We start from the raw sequence: 12,617 nt of genomic DNA on the forward strand, positions 1-12,617 counted from the left end.
AAAGCAAGCAACATTTGCAAAGCAATAACAGAATATGCATAATAGCTCAGGAAGCATCCTTGGGAAAAAAATTATTAACTTTATGCTTCTGGTTTTATTAGGAAAAATATAGAGGGAGAGACCACCAGCAGCTGTGTGGAACAGAGCTAGCTTTTCAGGAAGATCCACAGGGCTAGATCTTGCCTCCTACTTCTTCATATGTTTCTGCTCTTCAGGCCCATGGAAATACGCCAGGAAAAATTAATCGGGAGAGGACCATATTATCTCTTCTGCATAGTTCCCATGTAGTGTCTCAGAGAAAGCCTGCACAGCTAGGGAGCTGGCTGGAAAAGCTGCCTGCCAGGGGAAAACTGTCCTTGACTCCCACAGATCCCAGAGGAAATGACAGATTTCAGTGGGACATCTCTTTCTTGTTGATCTGAGACAATCTGAAGAATGCTGTCACTGAGATTTCCTTCTACAGATGAAAAGCAGCGGCCGATTTGGGTGTCAGGGTTTTTAAATACTGTGAAGGCTCTGGGCAGAAGGAAGATTGCTGATACAATGTCAGTGTTCTTAAACTGAGCAGTACTGATGGATCACTGATTGAATGCTAGGTCATAAAATCTGCAGCTGCCTCAGAAATATTGTAGAAGAAGATTTAGACTTGGAGAAAGGGAACAGAGACAGTGTAAGTCCTGGCTTGCTCCCATACAACCCACTCCCTCCCCTACCACTTACCCATCCCCTACCTTTCCTTTTAGGAGTTTCCAGTCTTTTGGTAACCAGGGAGGAGGAACAATGTCTTTAAAAGTAGCTGTCTGCTTTAGTATATTACGAATATAAAGTTACGATCCATCCTGCTGATTTACAGAAGAAACATCAAACAACCTTCATTTCAGTTTCCCATTAAGTAATGCACATCCTTCTCCTTCTCATCCACTAGAAAATCCCATGAAGTAGGAAAGAATACATTCTGGAATTTGCATTGAGAAATTACTCCCAACTGGAGTGCCTCTGCAGTTGGATCTGCAAGGCTTGTGGAAGGGTCACAGCTTTCATGTCCTTAGCCCCTCAGGTCCTTGGGGGAAGTCTGCACCACTTCCATTAAATGTCATTAGAGTTCTCTCCCCTCCTCCTCCATTATTTCCTTCTGCCTTTGCTGTCTCTACCACTCCTGCAGCAGGGCTCACTAAGAAACTGTTCTGCCGTTAGCTCCCTCCCATATGGCTATGCACTAATCCCCCCTCCCACACACTTTCATGCAAAGAGGGGAGAAACTATAGATGTGGAAGAAATGCTTCATTGAGCACAGCAGCATCTGATATCCAGATTATGACTGACAATTAAAAGGTGCAAATGTAATACACTAAAAGGTATTGCTGTTTTCTTCCCCATTACTTGCAACATCTGCATCCTGAATTTGCAAAGAAAGAGTTTTCTGGAGTGTCTTAGAAATGGGAGACAGTTTGCAATCACCTTTCCTCCCTACTTACAATGCCAAGGTATTTGACACAGGATTTTTAATTATTATTTTTTGCTCTCTTGTCTGTTCTGTTTGGTGAAAAGAAAAATCAGCCCTGGAACTTACTGAAGTGCAAGGAAAGTTTGGAAAAAAACCACAAAATCATTCAAATGAAACGAGATTTGAGAGACTAACTTTTTGAAAAAATTCTGCTCCTATTTACAGTGAAGCTTGCTTTTTATTTCTTATCCCAAGAAAGCACATTAAGAACCACACCATTTGTCAGGTGTTTGCAATTGTGCACTGTCAGCTCACTGCCTAGCAACTCACTCACCCTGCATAGGGATATCTTGCCATTACACATGCTGTCACGTCTCATTGTCTAACACTTGCCTTGATGCTGCCTCACTCACTAACAGCATGTTACATCAGGTTCCTCACTTGGGAAATACCGATCTGGCCTTCTGTGTCATCTAACCCACTGAGCTCACCTAACGACTCCAACAGGAGAAGCAATATAATGGTTTATCTAGGGTTTATCTAGGTAGCAGATTTCCTGCATGACAGAAGTCACAATGTATTTACACAGAACTTCATGCTAAGTAGGAACTCGACATCAGTGTAGCATGAATATCAGGCTCCTTGAAATGTCAGTAGGCATTTTAAAATTTATTTTTCAAAATGAGGTAGTGATTCCTGTGAAAGAAAACTATAGTCGTTAAACTAGAAAAAAAAAAAACAACAGCCGAAGCATATAAATAAAACCCTTTCACTTCACCCGCACAACAGCAGCTTGAGAGTGTGCTTTGGTGATTAAATGAGGTAACATTCAGTCTTAAAAGCTCCTGGGTAGGAAATCTGAGGTTCCAGCCTCATCAGTGACAGCAAGTCACATAGGGGATTTGGGGCCTCAAATGACTGTCAGCTGCTATTGATTGTATCTTGCAGGTCATGGCTTGTCCCTCCCAGAGCATTCTGTTCTCCAGAACCTTTGCTGTAATACAGTGGAATAGGAGAAGCAAAACTGAGGATCAGAACCCTATATTATTAAAAACCTTTGAGAACACATAAGAAAACCTTGACTTGAACTCAATAAATGACAGCCAGATCTCAGAGGTCACAAGAATGCTGATTTTGCAGGTGAAGGTCTTTGAAAAACCCACTGTGCTGTTTTCAACACAGCTGTGTTAGGGCCTTTTATTCCCAGAATACAATCATCTCAGTGAGATTTGCAACTGTAATAAACAGCTAATGCTTTTTCACTTAGGTCAAGAGCTTTGAAACACTGGCTTTAATATACTACTGAAGGGATTTCTTTAGTTAAAAGTGCACTAAGTAAAATAGAGGTCTTTTCTCAACTGCCCCTTTCACCAAACATAAAAATCAAGAATATAAGCCTGTGAATTTTGTATATGTATACAACTTGAAGTTGTCTTAGTGCATGTATGTTTTCAATGGACTAGGCATTTCTATACAACTGTATGGGAAACAGACAAAAATAAAGAACCTTTTGAAAGTGCAAGTGTTAATGCAGACTGTACTTAGGGCTGGTACTGCATACAAAAAATGGGAAACAAAAGCTATTGTTAAATGAGTCTGATGGAAGAAACAATCACAAAGAGTTAAAAATTATAAATGATTATGGAGGTAGAGTAGTCCTGACACACAGAAGGTTAGTCCGTTCACAGCCAAAGAGCCCAGCACCTCTCTGCTGTTCACCTCAGTCACAAGCACAGTGGTTTTGCTGTTAGGGCACAACTGGCTCCACACACATAGTAGACAAAAGAGGCAAACTGATTTAATTAATACCTGCAAAGTTCCGTACAGGACCTTCAGATGGATTAATAGCTTCTCTTCAGTAAAAAATTAGAACTCTTCCCAAAGAACAAATTAAACCATTTTCAGTTTTCTGCTACTTTGTGCATCAAGAGTGGTATTAGTAGTCATCAGGACCTGAAGTATCTCTGATCAGGAGACTTGCACATAAGAGCAGAAGACTGCCAGAAATAAGATCCTCCATTGTAGCTAACATAAAACGTACTTCAATGGGACATGGAAAGCTAGATAATTTTTTAGGAAGCCAGTATTGGTAGAATCTTAATTAAAAGAAGTCTTCCTCTCCATTAATTCTTTTGGAATTACCCAAATATGTACATTAATTCTTACTAATTTTCTCAATAAGCTGTCTTTAATACAATTATTGTGATGATTGCCATGTGCACAAATAGATTTTTCATGGTAAAATTCGTTATTAGTAATTATAACTTTCATATTAATACAGCAAAACAAGTTAGTCAGTGAAGGTGGTTTAATCTAATCCACTTCATTTAATTTCATAACAAGGCGAGTGAATGCACTTGGCTAGTTACCATGTCTTAGCCAAGGCTATGGCAACAGTTTACAAACAATACTAACAGGACCTTAGTGAGTAAGACTCTGGAAATCAACACTCTAAATCTGTTAGAACATGTATATAAATGCCTCCTGATCAAAAATAAAGCCAGATAATATAAGAGTTTTTAATTTTAACACAGACAAAACTTGCTATGATGCTATTTTCATCAGCATGACCCTTCGTTTGCCTGAGGAAGTTTTAGTAAGAACCAAAACACTCAGAACTGCACTCCTTACAGCATTTGGTGTACTCAGCACATGAGCAGCTCTGTAAACTCTTAACATCTCCATCACTTCCCTGAAGCCTACTTATCCCAGAGCATATTAAAAGCATTTGGAGGGATGCAGGAAATTATTACAAAAAATCTGATTCTTATGCTTAAGTACATACTAAATGTAGTAATGTATGTTTTATAGTCTTGGAGTGTGCTGCATTTAATACTTCAGTTATCTGATTTTTATTGCAATACTTCTAAACAGAAAATAATTATAATTACTGCATCTTTCTCTCAATATGTTATAGGTACGTTCATATAGATGGCAATTGTACGGTATGTATTCTGGCACTTTAGGAAGATGCGTGGATATACACATCACCATTTGCAGTTCACTTCTGTAAGCCGTCACCAACTGTTATTTTTTTATCAGCTTTATTTTCAACTAGGGATTTAGTAGTACAAATAAGAGAGGAAGCCATACTTGAAATGCTTAAATAAAGGCTGAAGAATTATCCATGCAAATGTGTAACATTTGCCAGAAAATAAATGCAGACAGCACTTGGACTCTAAACAACAAAACTGTCTCACAGATCATTCATCCTTGTGTTGACACAATTTTCCAATTCCATAAAAGTTGATAAGGTTTTGAGCTTGTTAGTTAAAGAGGCCACCAGAGTTTATATGTCTCCTACCTGGCCCACCAACTGCATTTCAGTGGGCAGCCCATCATGTCCCTTCAGTCTCTCTCTCTCCACTCAGAGGAGCAGGCTGGGCATTGAGAAAGAATTTTCTGCCTCAGAACCCTTTAGCATAGCAATGCTGTGCTGCTGAACAAAATCAGAGCATAGTAAAGTCCAGTGGCAACTCAGTGTGCTTGTCTAGACACCTCACACTCATCACCCAGTCTATCCCCACAGAGAACAGATAGGCTGCCCAGCGATTACTCGATTCCTTGTGTCCCAGACAACAGATGGGACTCAAGGAGCAAATTAAAGTTGCTTTAGCTGCAGTGGCCCCAGGGGATCTGAGAATGAATCCATTCTTCAGCCATGCCCTTTCCACTGCCTGTCCTTTCCTGTACTGGGAGGAGGGATGAGGGTAATTCTCAGCTGTCTACACAGCTGTACCCTTTTTCCAAGGCTCTCCTGACACCCAGGAATTCCTTCTACAGCCAAACTGCTTTAGAACTGCTTGGCTTTGTGCTGTAATACTAGAGGGTCTGAGGGCAGGATTACCCCTGCTAAGCTCTACTTCCCACATGTCATCTTTACATGTGGCTAGCTGCTAGCCTAGCTGCATGGAAATGGAAAACAACTACATGTGTTGGCAAAGAATCCAGGCTGGGAAGTCTGCTGTGGTCTTAACAGCAGCTCAACTGCTTATGACTGGCAGAAGAGTGACAGCCCAGGCCTGCACTAAAATACTCTGCTAGTGTGTAAGAGATCAGACAAAGCTTTATTCCTGAGCACAGCCTAATGTGTAAACCCCGAGCTTTGGAGGCGAGTCTGGGCTTAAATGCAGGCTCAGACCTGTGCTTGGCAGGGCGTAAACCCAACTATGTGACTTCAGCAGGGTCAGGACATGGCCATTAAGACTACAAACCCCCCTGTAAAAATACCTGGCAATGTCTGGCTTCTTATTTTAATGTTACCAGGAAGAAAGAGGTGGTATATGTCTCTGATGGCTTTTGCAGATTTTGTTTCATGAAGCTATAACATTTTCCAAGATTTTCACAGAATGGTATTAGGAAAGAGGAATATGAATATTCTGGAGTCATGCAACAGTAAAGGATCCATAGTCCTTGCAGTTTTACTGAGTAAGCTCACAGTTGAAGACTAGTGCCCTTGCCTACTCTGTCTGCTAACACAGCTAACAGTTCAGATTTGGAAGGAATTTGCTACTGGTTTTATCTTCCAAACTCTTGAATCCTCATACAGGTTATTATGCTTCATCTAGCTTAGGTTGCAGACATAACTGACTCTTAAAGATTTCCCAGAATCCATTCACTTATTGAAGAATCCACACAATTGGGACTACGCCATGCTTAACTTAGAGGGAAGGGTACAGAGTGGATTTTATACAATGTGGGTCATTCCTGTGAGTTTACCAGTTTGAGTTAACCCAGATTTCAATGATTGCTTGCTTACTATGGAGAAAAGTACAATCATGAATATCAACGAAGGGTTCCTTTATCTAATTTCTCCTGTATTTTTAAAACAAAATAAAAGTTTGTATTCAAACAGCTGGAATCTATAAAACCAGAAAAATGTTAAAGCATCTCTAAACCTGATACAGAAGTGGTCTTCCTTAGAGGTCTGTGTGGCTCAGAACTATGACAGGTGATGGATGTGGTGGCTTCTGGCAGTGGATAACCTCTAACTCTTAGAAACTGAAGGCTTTCTTAATTTATTTATTTTTTAAATAATAAACTATGTTTTAAAAGTTAGATGAAGCGAAACAACCAAGAAGGAAATACAGAATCATAACACAGCAAGATTAGGCTTTCAGATGATCTTAAAGCTGTATGGTAATTGATGGGCTTTAACCCAGCTGTATTGTATTAGCCCCTTTTTAACTTGGCTATGCAACTGCAATTACAAATAGCCTTAGAAGATGTGCTGGTGCTCAAGAAACAATCTAGATTTTTCATTTGCAAAAAAAGGTTATTTATTGAGCTAGTTCTGTATTTGTCATGTACTCTAACCTGGCCCCATTGCTTACAGGATCATAGAATCAAAGGAGATAGAAGTAATTTCAGATAAAACTTGCATAACCCAAAAAAGTCTGTGTTTGTATACAGGAATTATCAGTTCACTGATGTGAAGTGAAATGAACAACTTATGATTATTTGCTGGATTTTTTTACAGTTTAAAGCACATGAACAGAGTGCACTTGTTTATCCCACCTGAAGTGAAAGCAAGAGTCACCTCCTCAATGTAAGAGGTCTAACCTGCTAGCTGCATGCCCATCACATGACAGAGAGAAGTCTGACACTAGAAAAACATCATAGGAGAAATGAAGAAGGAATTTGATAAGATGGACTATCTAGAAGTAATGAGACTCTAAGATGGATAATACATCAGTGCAATTGTCTAGTTAATAGAAGTTATTGCACTGTTTTAAAAGCATACATTTTGTTCCTTATACAGTTACATCTTACAACCACTCACTTTTCCACCTTTCTTGATAAAAAGGGTTAAAGTTGCCAGGGATGTTTAGAGTACCACATACAATGCCACATTTCCTGTTGATTCAGATCCTGTCACATACAGATGTAAGGAGTAACTGTTGCTGCAACGGCAACCCGGACACAATTAAGAACAGAGCACATTTGGTGGCTGCAGCACTTCCATACAGAAGTATTTCACAAGAACTAAGAGAACAACGGTGTTTCTGGTTAAAAACATGTACTAGTGTCTGAAGACAGAATATAAGGGTAGTTAAACAGAGGGAAAAAGTTTTATTTGCAATGGAATTTAAAAAAAAATTGTGACACATGGGAAGGGATCTGTACAAGGGGTTCAAGTCACGCCTGCCAAAAGCAAGGAATCTGCAGTAGTGCACTGCACTCACTACAGATTGGAAAGGAATTTCAGACCAAAACAAATGCATAAACATACAGTGAGAAAATGCTCTATTTATAGTAGATAGCATTTTTCCTTGGGTATCCTAAAATGTTTACAAAGTAGAAGAGTAGAAAAAACCCCCAAACCAAACCCAAAGCTTTATAACCATGTAATAAATGAGCCGGAATGAACTCAAATACAGCTACTGTAATGGAATGCAGAGTCATTAAAACAAGGGTATAAAAATATTGCTGGGGGCCTAGTTTAAAACAAAAGAAGCCCTGACATTCTTTCAAATGTAAGCATGTGGCAAGTTGTGCTCCTAAGAGCAGGTGTACCTTGACAGGATTTGTAACAGCTGAACAAAAAGTCCCATATTTGCTCAGGTTAAAAGCACTCCCCAGATAAATATGATCAAATTGGTACACAAACCTGCCTCCAGAAGGGGATGCAGAAGATATTCCTAAGGAATTTGATTAAGTAAGTGCTTAAGAGCCTATAATGCATTCAGGAAGTAATACACTATATTATTACAGGTACCAGGGTATTTATGCATTATGTAAACCCTGTTGGCACTGAAAGTTAACCTAAGGAGTGAGGCTGGCCAAACACTAAAATGAGACTTTGTTGAGACAGTATTGGTGTTGACTGGATGAATTAACTGTTTGGATCCTGTAAGAAAACATTAAAAAAATGTTCGTGGTGGCACTGCAGTAAAAGCAGGCAGTACTGAAGTGTTCCTTCATGTGGCCAGTGAAGAATACTGATATTTCTAGGTAAAGAGCCATTCTGGAGCATCCTTGACAGAGAAGCTGTAGGAGCTGCACTCACCACTCATTCCAGAAACTTAAGAAAAGGCCTCTCAGAATCATAAATTGCACACAATAGTACTGAAATAACAGTATGGTTTAAAAACAACCCTAAGAGCTCTATCGGTTTAAACACACCCATGTTGGGACCCATCCAGCAGGATTCCTATCTGCCAGCATCTACGTAAAACTGGGGTTTTTGTAATGTAAAGGAACACTTCCTACTGCTCAGGAGAACTGAGGCTGTAAAAGCACGTATCAGAGGTGAAATACAGGAGCTTGTCATGGCTTATACTTCCCCATAGTAAAATCCAAAATCTGCAACAAAATATGGGTTTTTAGAAATATGACTCAACACTATTACATCTTTCCAGAATACAAAGCAATATGTTAAATTCAAATGTGAAATATAAAATGACTCAAGCTTATCACAGCCTGGGAAAATAACTCCTGAGGCAGCTATGGATTGCAGTGTTCTAAGTGATGGGGTAGAGTGAAAACGCCTCCACGCTGCGTTCTTGTACCCCCGGAAAAATGTCCCCTCACTTATGCAGGAAAGATGATAGGAGTTGGCCTACCTTCTTAACCTGGTCTGTCTCTACACTCCATTTGCATTTGAGATCTCTAGTTACAGTCATTGTGCCATCCTCTTTTTACTTCAAGAATAAAAACTTAACTACCATGTAGTACACTCCCAACACCAAGCTGGGACTTGGGACAAAGACCAAGTCTTTGTTTGGCTAAATATTCACCCTGCATGCACTTAAATACATACAAAATTCACACTGTTGGGATGCTTTGGGATTAAAAATATAAATGACCAGCCAACACCTGATGTCCATAAAAATTAATCCAACTGGTCAGATGAGTCTACTGTGTCCTGTAAGGTGCTCCCGACTACTTTTCCAGAGATGGCCATGCTGCTCTTGTACAGAGATGAATGCAGAGTGAAGAAGACATATAGCTTCTGTTTTGATAGTAAGTGGATAGTAATGCACGGTTTGATGGCTTATTTTTCTAAGAGCCCCACTGGCCACAAATCTCGAAAGGAACGGTTGCAAAGGTCCTCAAGCTATCCAGGAAAAAAAATATCACATAAGGCAGAGCAATTAATTGGTTGCTATGTACATATTGTACTGCTATATACTGAAAAGTAATGGAGCAGTTTGGTTTAAGAGCATAGATGTTTAATTTTAAAAACGGTCTTTCCTCGGCTGGAATTAGAATAACACATTTGCAAAAAAATACAAATTTTGCATTTTAACACTGTTACTATTGAGAGGTGCCAAACATACACACCCTGTGTCACCACTCTTCACTTGGCTTCCTATTTTAAATAGCGTTCTTAAATACAAACAATAATAATGCCCCTTGAAAGCAGTTTTAAAGATCCATGATCCACGTTGTCAGCCTGAAGGGAGATGGGGAAATTACAAACTGAAAGACTGAAATATTCCAGCTACAGCAGAACAGACAGCACAGACAACTCTTTTTTATCTCTCATAGCCTATTCTATGATTCTCATTCATATGATTCTGTGATGATTCTATTCAGTTGTATATCAGGACAAACTTTCTGCAGCGCTAACATCCTATTGTTGTCTCGCTGAGTATGTGTGTGTACTTTTTCTTCAGTACTGAAAGCACAGAAAAATAAATTTTGGGAAACAGTGTTTTGGGATGCTCGCTGTGGAAAATTACTATCAGGAACGAAACAAATCCATGCCGGAACACAGCCCTGTGGAATTTCAATACCTCTCAGCCAAAAGGAGAAAATAAAGATGACCCTCTGAATCACCACAGGTAGACTGCCAGCACAGGGCTTCACTGTGCTGTGACCAACTGACACTCCTGTGGGGTGGTGGTAGAAAGCATCAGTGATCTGTCAGGCCTGGAGCAATCATGTGTAATAAAGCTCATCTGTTATGGGCACCTACTTGTGTTGCATAGCTAGGCAGGGAAAGCATTTTCTTGCTAAAAATACTTCTTTCCCCTCTCTAAAATGACAAAAGTGTAACTTTGCCTGACCTATTTTTTGTCCTTACTCATTCTGTGGAAATCTTGTAAAATTGACACCTAATTTCCAGATGCTGTTGCTTAGCTTCCTCAATTATTAACAAGTGTAATAATTATCCCTTTTCATCATCGCATGGGGCAGGGTATAGGTGCAGAGACTACAATCACATCACCACCCACATATCTGAGCATGTTTATGGTATCAGAAGATCCCTCTACTGGTTCTAATCAGTAAGCTGTATTACACATGCATTTTTTGTCATGATCTAATGACGCTTTGTGCTGGTCTACACTAATTATATCAGCAGTGACCTAGGGCAGAGCACAAAAAGTATAGGGGAAAGACAGACCAAGATGTCTGACTTGTTTAATACATTCAAGGGTGGTGCCAGGTGAAGCCAGAAGTCTTCAGTGGATGGGGTGCACTGTGTGTGCTGATTCTGAGATGGGTCTATGAAGAAGAAATGAGAGGAGCAGAGAGGAGGTGAGACTGGCAAGGGGTGTGCCAGGGCACTACTGTGTAACAGGAAAACTTCAAACATCTTAAAAGTGTTCAGAATGACTTCAAAAGTGAAAACAAGGGGTATTTCCATGCCATAGTATCTTCACAGCTGTGTGTGTACCAGCAGAGCTGTGCCATCTGGGCTTCCTGTTACCAACATGACCAACAGGAAGAGCTTGTCTGCCGAATTAGCTGCCCCATCTCCTGCAGCCAGTGACAGACACCCTCACCTAGCCCTTCTGGCTGAGATGGCTGAAGATGTTCTGCTTCACAGCATCTGTCCATCAGCATCTAGGAGCTTGAAGTTACCACCCTGCAGCTGGGCCAACAAAAGACACTCTCTCACACTCTGGACAAAGGTGGATGAGTTAGCACTAGCTACCTTCATCAGCACTTTAAATCACCCCATGGACCTTGCCTGAAATGGGCTAGAGCACAGTCTCTTCTGCCTGCACATAACAGGGGGCTGCAGCCTCCAGAAGAGCACTATCAAGGACAAGAAGAGAATAAGGTCTTCCGTGGTCACAGCTGTTTGCAAATGGTTGCTGTCAGTGTCTTTTCATGGCCTGAGCAACATGAATCCAAGCAATAAAAGCACGTGGTGGTGAACAGTGTTATATCTACACCTGCAGCTGCTTCTGGCACAGCTGTACCAGCAGACCTTTGTAGTACTACAAGCTTGAAGCCACCAGTCCCTGCTCTCAGAGCTGTGAGGCATTGAGATGTTCACCCACCATAGCTAAATCCAGCAGGGATCATTAAATGGAGCCCCTGGCCACCAGGATTCATGTCTCAGGAAGCTCAGCTCACTAGCGTTATAAGCTGCTTGTCTAGGAGGTGATCTGTGGCACGGACAGAACCGAGCACAGCCCCCCATGCCACCTTTGCTGTGCATCAGCCACCCTCCAGGAAGGGGCAGTGAGGACAGGCACGGGTGGAATGCTGTTGAACTGCCATCACACAAATGGCCCAGCTTCAGGAAACTGGGCTCAGGCCTGAGCCAGCTGTGAGAAAACAGGGCAGTTAGCAAAACACTGAGAAGAGAAATCAGAATGAGATAAAGGCAGTCTGGTTGCAGGTGGAAAACAGGGAACTGGAGCCCAAGTGAGCGGGACGGGACAAAGAACAAGTGATCTGGGCAACTGCTCTCCCCCTCCTGCTGCCCAGCCCATCTGCTTAGAATTTACTTTCAAAACAAGTCCTGTTTTCCTTATGTCTGTCCTGATCTAAGCTCCCATCTTGTCTCTTATGGATCCAGTGCTGTCACTCAAAATAATTCAGAGAAGAAAAGCCAAATTGAGAAACAAAGAAAACATATTGTTTAACGTTCACATTCCTCACTCTGATAACTTTCTTTCAGCTGTATTTTCTTTTCACTTTTTCAGGTCAGAGCCTCCTGCCTGGTTTATTACAGGCATTTAAAGACACCGATGATTTATATGACTGATTGCGTTACAAATTCATCGCAGGACCTGGCTGTGTCTGACATTTAGGCCCAAACAACTGCGCACTGTTGGAGAACTCCAGCCCCCCATGAGCTCCACTCGCTGACCTCCCCTTCCAGAAGGATGAGGTCACCAGTATAACGGGCTCTCCAAACCCATCTGTAAACAGCCTGATGCACAATTTTTCTCCACGAAAGAGAAGTTACGAAAGGAGCAGCTTGAAC

Source organism: Lathamus discolor, chromosome 3, assembly GCF_037157495.1.
Source record: "Lathamus discolor isolate bLatDis1 chromosome 3, bLatDis1.hap1, whole genome shotgun sequence".
Classification (NCBI taxonomy): Eukaryota; Metazoa; Chordata; class Aves; order Psittaciformes; family Psittacidae; genus Lathamus; species Lathamus discolor.